At 40.2% G+C, this 6,544-nt stretch overlaps 1 pseudogene; it reads right to left on the bottom strand.

Moving 5' to 3' along the window:
* Positions 1-841: 841 nt before the first annotated feature.
* On the bottom strand, positions 842-1,832 carry LOC120244636 (annotated as a pseudogene).
* Positions 1,833-6,544: the final 4,712 nt, after the last annotated feature.

Genomic DNA, 6,544 nt, shown 5'->3' with positions numbered 1-6,544 from the left:
TTTATTTCTAGATATTTGATTCTATATTGTGGTTATGGTTAATAAGGCATTACCTTCCATTACATCTTCTATCCAGCTAGTGATTTCTACACACTGATTTATTATTACACTGTCTTAGTAAACGCTCTTATTTTTGAAAATAATTTTTCAGTTACTTCACTCAGGTTTTTTGTGTGTACAGGTTAATTTACCTACATAAATAATGACATTTATTATACTCTGTTAATACATTACTTCCAAATGGATACTATCATTTACTTGTCTTTTTAAATTAGAGCTAGTAACTTCTAGAACAATATTAAATAATAGTAGTGATAATGTCATCCTTGCGTTGCTCTGACTTCAATACAAATATTTCTAAATTCTGTGTTAATAGCATGATGGACTCAGATAAATATCTTTCATTATTTCAAGAAAGTATCTTTTTAGTTCTATTTTGTTAAGAATTTCTTTTTTAATCAAGAAAGGATGCAATTCTGTACTTTGAAAAGTTTTACGTGTGTGTGTTTTATCGTGAATATTTTAGTAATCAGTATTTGTTATTTATAAATAAATGAACATAACTATGTTGGCGGGATACCAACTTTTTTTTTACTTTTATTTATTTTTTTGATGAACAGTTTTATTTTTTACACCTAAAGGCTGATGAAAACTCATTACTAATCCTACTAAAGAAAATCCAACATCCCAATCAGAAAGGATAACTGTTTTTACTCATTGAATGCCATTTTCATTTTCTAAAACACAACTTGAAAATACCTAGGGCGTATATTTAATCTCAGTACAATGGATTCAAGACCAAGTATACATGTTACAAGCATCAAGGCTAGATTACAAATTATCAGTCATCATGGTCATCATCATCATCATCTTCTTCTTCTTCTTGTTTTCTTTTCAATTCATTGGCAATATTTTGTAATGACACCATGTTAGCGGTATTAAGAATGTTTGGGATGCCTGGGTGGCTCAGTCAGTTGAGTGTCCGACTTCGGCTCAGGTCATGATCTCACAGTTCGTGGGTTCGAGCCCTGCATCGGGCTCCGTGCTGACAGCTAGCTCAGAGCCTGGAGCCTGTTTCAGATTCTGTATCTCCCTCTCTCTCTGACCCTCCCCTGTTCATGCTGCCTCTCTCTCTCTCTCAGAAATAAATAAAACGTAAAAAAAAAATTAAAAAAAAAAAGAATGTTCTTGGACCCAATTAATGATGCATTACTCAGAACACTTTGAACTGCGAATGATGCAGGAATTGATGCTTTTACAGTTGGGGACTGTGAAGTGGGCATCTGTACTGTAAACCTTTGCCTTGTGAGAGACATTGGAGTCCTTACTTTAGTTGACACAGACATGGTTTGTGGGGTTGGTGTGCCAACCCCCTTAGGTCTGCTAGTAAGAAGCACAGGATTGTTATTCTTCCTGCAGAAGTAGATGCCTTTTTTGGTAAAGACTTAAGACTATATTTGGAGCAGTTAAGCAGTATCTATAAGGTGGTAACCTGGGGCCTGACTATGGCTTGATTAATGGCAAAGGAGTTTGATTTATTTGCCTTGCAATATCTATAAAAAGTCTCTTGGGGGAGGAAAGGTAAAAGACTGATCAACATGACACTGGATTGCCAATTGCACATCATCTGCATCGACAGTGGCTTTCTTAGCATGGCTTGACTAAAGTTTTGCATCATCTAGAATTGTGGCCACTTATCCGAAGGCAAACTCCAACATCTGATTTACAACTCTTAGCCCATATTCTGGAATGCTCATATCCTTCAGGATTTGTGCCATCATCTGTGAACCTTTAGGCATGCTCTTCAGAGAAGCCCTCTTGCCAGACTCCATGATGTCCGTTAATCAGACTTCTTGAGCTAAATCACCCACATTAATGTATTTCAGTCCTGATCTTGATGCAAGTTCTTTGCCTAGCATAAGCCAACCCCTGGTGTACCCGTGAGCAGGATGTTCAGAAGCAACATCGGGGGGATAACCAACTTTTAAAAACTGGTAAAATCAATGAAATCAAAAAAGCTTGGAGACCAATGGGCTTACAAAATTATAGCAAAATTACTTACATTAAAATTTTAACAATAACCACAAATAATTTAGCTTTTTTTTTTAATGCAGAAAGCACTTGGGGCTCTTGAATGCTTTAGGATCATCGTTATGGATATTGATTATCTTCACAGTTGATGAGAGGTTGGTTAACTAAGCATTGGTCATTGGAAGGCCTTAGTTTACCTCTGGAAAACTAAGCATCAAGACCAGATGAGAAGCATCAGATTTCTGTGGCCCTCTAAATGTCTTCCTCCACATCATACAGTGTTCTGGTGAAGCCATAATATGTCAGGTTTCCCCAGCCACACCTACAACTATGGAGGCACCACAAGAAGACAGAGGAGGCATAGACTGTGAGCCTGTGTAGCCTGGGCCCGGCCTCTCTGAACCATGCCTTGGACAAGTGGACTGTCCTGGCTGAAAGATGCTCTCTCTGGCAGAGGCAAGGTGGTAACACACCTATGGGCAGACCAGTCAAAAGATGGGAAGGAAGCAGATCTCATAAAGACCCATTGCTTCAGCAGAGTGGGACTTCCTTTTGGGCCCACTGCCAGAAGTCTTCCTGCATAGAGGATTCTGACAAGTAAAGAAACACAAGTACCCTTTGTAGTCATAAAGAGAGAAAAGATGGCTAGAGGGATAAACATCTCAACCAGCAAATTCTTTTTATCGGATGTCTGGTTTTTGCAAATTTTTACTGAACCAAGACATGTGTTCTTTATAAATTAATACACACTGTGCAAAAACTCAAAACAGTGTGTTGATTTATTCCATAAACATAATTCCCAGGCTAACTGTGGGTTTGTTTTTACATTGTCAACAAGAGTAGGGAGTCAGAGGAGAATCTTGTAAAATCCTGGAGATGAAAAGTTTGGGTCCACATGGAAAGACTACTCTGTAATCTAGAGTAAGTTCAATCTCAGCCTCCTTCCTTCCCTCTGGGTCTTTCCCTCCCTCCCCTCCCTCATTTTCTTCTCTCTCTCTCTCTGACTCTTTATACACACACACACACACACACTTACACATATATATGAAACATATATGTTGAAAATTGCAAATTTAATTCAACTTTAAAAGCACTCATTGAGCACCATGGGAACACAGAAGCAAGATAATATGGGGTGACTTTTAATTTATTTAAAGAATGAATACATGTGCATATAGAGTCGATAACAATTCAAAGAAACACAGAATTGAATAATAAAATACGACGCATGGATTTTGTTGCAAGAGGTCCAAAAACTCATGACTGGTTGTTGGGGTTGTATCAGGGGGGTTCTTATAAGTATAGCAGAGCAAGGGAGGAAGGGGGGCATATGATGTATATCTTCTTTCTTCTAGTCTATACAAGAGGTTCCTGAAGGTCTGTTTTGATGACATTACCCTAGGACAGGAGGCAAATCAGAGCCTCTGTCAGTTTTCATAGGTGTTAAGGCAAGAAAGAAAGAAAGAATAACAACCTACCAGCAACTGAAATGGATGTTTTTGGCTGTAGGATTACTGAATTTAGTGCCATCAGGTTAGAACGATTGAGTCAAGGAAGAAGAACCCAATGGGCACATGAAAAGATGTTCCAGTCATTAGTCGGGAAAGTACAAATTAAAACCACAATGCAGTGCAACCACACTTAGATGACAGTGGCTAAAATTAAGACAGACTGACCATGCCAAGCGTTGGAGAGGATGTGTAACAACCAGAAGTCTCATGCCATCCATTCTGATGGGAATGCAGAGTGGTACTGCCAACTCAAAAGCAGTATGGCAGCTTCTTGTAAAGCTAACATACACCTACTGCGTGACAACTCCACGCGTAGGTTTTTGTCTCCACCTTCCAAATAAAAACACATTTTTGAAAGACTAGCATATGAATATTCATATCAGCTTCACTCATAATAACCCCAAACTGTAAACAACCCCAAATAGGCGAATTGATGAATTATTTATGACATATTCAGGTTATGCAACAAAATGGAATGAACTATTGATATAACATGGGCGAATCTCAAAAATGTGCTCAGAGAAAGAATGATCCCCTTCATGGGATGTTCTAAAAAAAACAATCAACTTATGGTGCCAGTAAGCAGATTTATGGTTGCCTGAGGCTGGAGTGTGGGTTGGAGATTGAGTGGGAAAGGAACTTTCTGGGGGTGATGCACAAATTTTAGATCTTGGTTGTGGTAGGGGTTAAACTGGTGTATAAATTCGTCCAGACTCATCAAACTGCACACTTCCCATGAACACATTTGGTTGTATATAATGCATACCTCACTAGAGCTGATGTAGGAAGAAACGGAGGCGGACCCTCTTCTCATGAATGGGTTTCAGGATGTTGAGCCAGTGAGAAATGGCAGCCCTTCTAAGAAATGCCTGGGGGGTGAGGAGCAGCGAGCAGCTCATCTCCAAATCTGCTTGGAAGCTGTGCAAGGATTTAGGCTGAGCCAGAGGCTGGCAGCCATGATCTGCACCATCTGTGTGTTTGGATGTTTCCTTTGAGACCCGACTCAATTCATTAGCTCCTCTCTTGAACAAGAAACTTGAGTTGGGAGCTAGCTAACTGTGGTTCGAAAGAGCATTTCTCATGGGTTCTGTGCATCCCGAAAGGGGTCCCTCCCTGCCCTGAGAGCATTTCCAGTCCGGGATAAGGTGGGGAGGCAGAAGGAGATGTGCAGCTATAGCTTCTGCACCCCCAGCGAGTTATCCTCTTTGCAAAGAAACTGGGTCTTAATAATGCATGGCTAAGTTGGGGAAAATCCAACAAAACTTTCCCTTCACCCCCAGATTTCTCGGCCAACTCGATAAGCCAAATTGAAACAGTCTCGATTCGGGCAAGGGAAGATTTGCAACTGTGAGACAGATCATAATCTCTGCTAAGTATATCCTGAAATGACATACTTCATGGCGAAGTCTGTGAAGATTCACATCATTATACCAAAATTAAAAGGGAAACAAAGTATGAGTGTGAGCAACATCTTGTAGAGAAATGACCACAAACAGATGTATGCAAATTGCTCCCTAAGTAGAAATAAGGCAACTTTCCAGGACGTTTCCATGAATTTATATTATAAGGACACTGAAATCCCTATCTAAACCCCATCTTAATTACTGTTTTCCCTTCCAATGAGCCATTTCCCCACTTCGGGGGGGATACTTGTGTGTTGTTGGCTAAGTTAACAACTACACGAATTTCAAGAAGTCTATCTTTGTTTCTAGAAGACTCTTTGGTAGCTGCCATAAGCACTTTTTAGGTAAATAAAAACAAAGGAAAAAGAAACAAAGAGTTCCCAAGTAGATTAACTCTGAAATGGTTTAAAACTGATTTAAATTTGATTTCTTCCCTCACGGCACAGGCCAGGGCTGGGGGTAAGGGTATCTGGGTCCAATCTCCAGCAATTCTGTACATGAACTCCAGCAACCCTGATCTGGTTTTGGTTTCCTCATGGTCAAGTTAGGATGGTCCTTACCAATGTCAACAATGTCAGCAAGTAAAAAGCCTTCACCGAGGTTTTACATCTAGTGGGAACGCTTGGAAAAATTAAAAGTTTGACATGAATAAAAAGCAGAGTCTCTCTGGCATTTAAAAGAAAACTTTTAAAATGTTATAAACATAATACATGTGCTATCACTATATGTACCTGGTGTAGGACTGGTCCTGAAAGCAATAAAAATCATCTCATTAAAAAAGTTTCCAATCTGTTAGCTTTGAGCAGAAGGGCTAAGTGTCCTTCAAAAGCAACACTCAATCTTATGAGGTTGTCAGGAATAGTCCTCTGTGATCGCTTTAAATCCTTTTAAGTTCCACACTGGGGTACTGCAGGAATTACTGTATTATTAAACCAAAAGACTACCAGCCGAAGCCTAGAAATAGAATATGAATTAAAATTTCAGAAAGAAAAAAGAATTGGGTCATATAAATGCCACAATGATTAAGTCTAGTAGATGGTCCATATTCCAAATTCAATGCAGGCTGTAGTACTAAAAAATAAAATAGAATGTACACATATCTGTGCTGTTTTGAGGGGAGTTAAGAGTGCTATGAATTTGAAGTCAAGGGCTGGTCTTGGCATTGACTCGAGCTTACTGCCTCTGGCCTAGTCCCTGAACTGTAGGGCTTCTCCATTTCCAATCCTGCTCTCCCCTCTTTCCCTCTGCTCTCCCTCTCTCTCTCTCTCTGTGTGTGTCGAGTCATATCGGAGGGTAGAAATGACCCTTAATTGTCTCTTTCAGGAACCCTAGGAAACTACGGAGTGCTTTCGTGTTTTTGGAGTTATTTAGTTGAACACACGCCAGTTGAGGACATACTGCTACACAGACAACACGAAGGTGAATAATCCACGGTCCCTGCCGTCATCTCGCCAAAGAGCCGAGGGCCGGTGGGGCTGAAAAAGGACATACAAAGGGTCTTGCTAGTTTGAGCGAGGAGAGAACACCTCTACTCAGGTGGGTCAGGAAGGCTTTGTGGTAGAGCTTCCATCACTCGAGCCAGGCCGAGAGTGGGGAGAG

The sequence above is a fragment of the Hyaena hyaena genome, unplaced genomic scaffold (genome assembly GCF_003009895.1).
Source record: "Hyaena hyaena isolate Hyena2069 unplaced genomic scaffold, ASM300989v1 scaffold_388, whole genome shotgun sequence".
Lineage (NCBI taxonomy): Eukaryota > Metazoa > Chordata > Mammalia > Carnivora > Hyaenidae > Hyaena > Hyaena hyaena.
The sequence above is the reverse complement of the archived record's forward strand: the minus strand, read 5'-3'. Positions and strand labels throughout refer to the sequence as shown.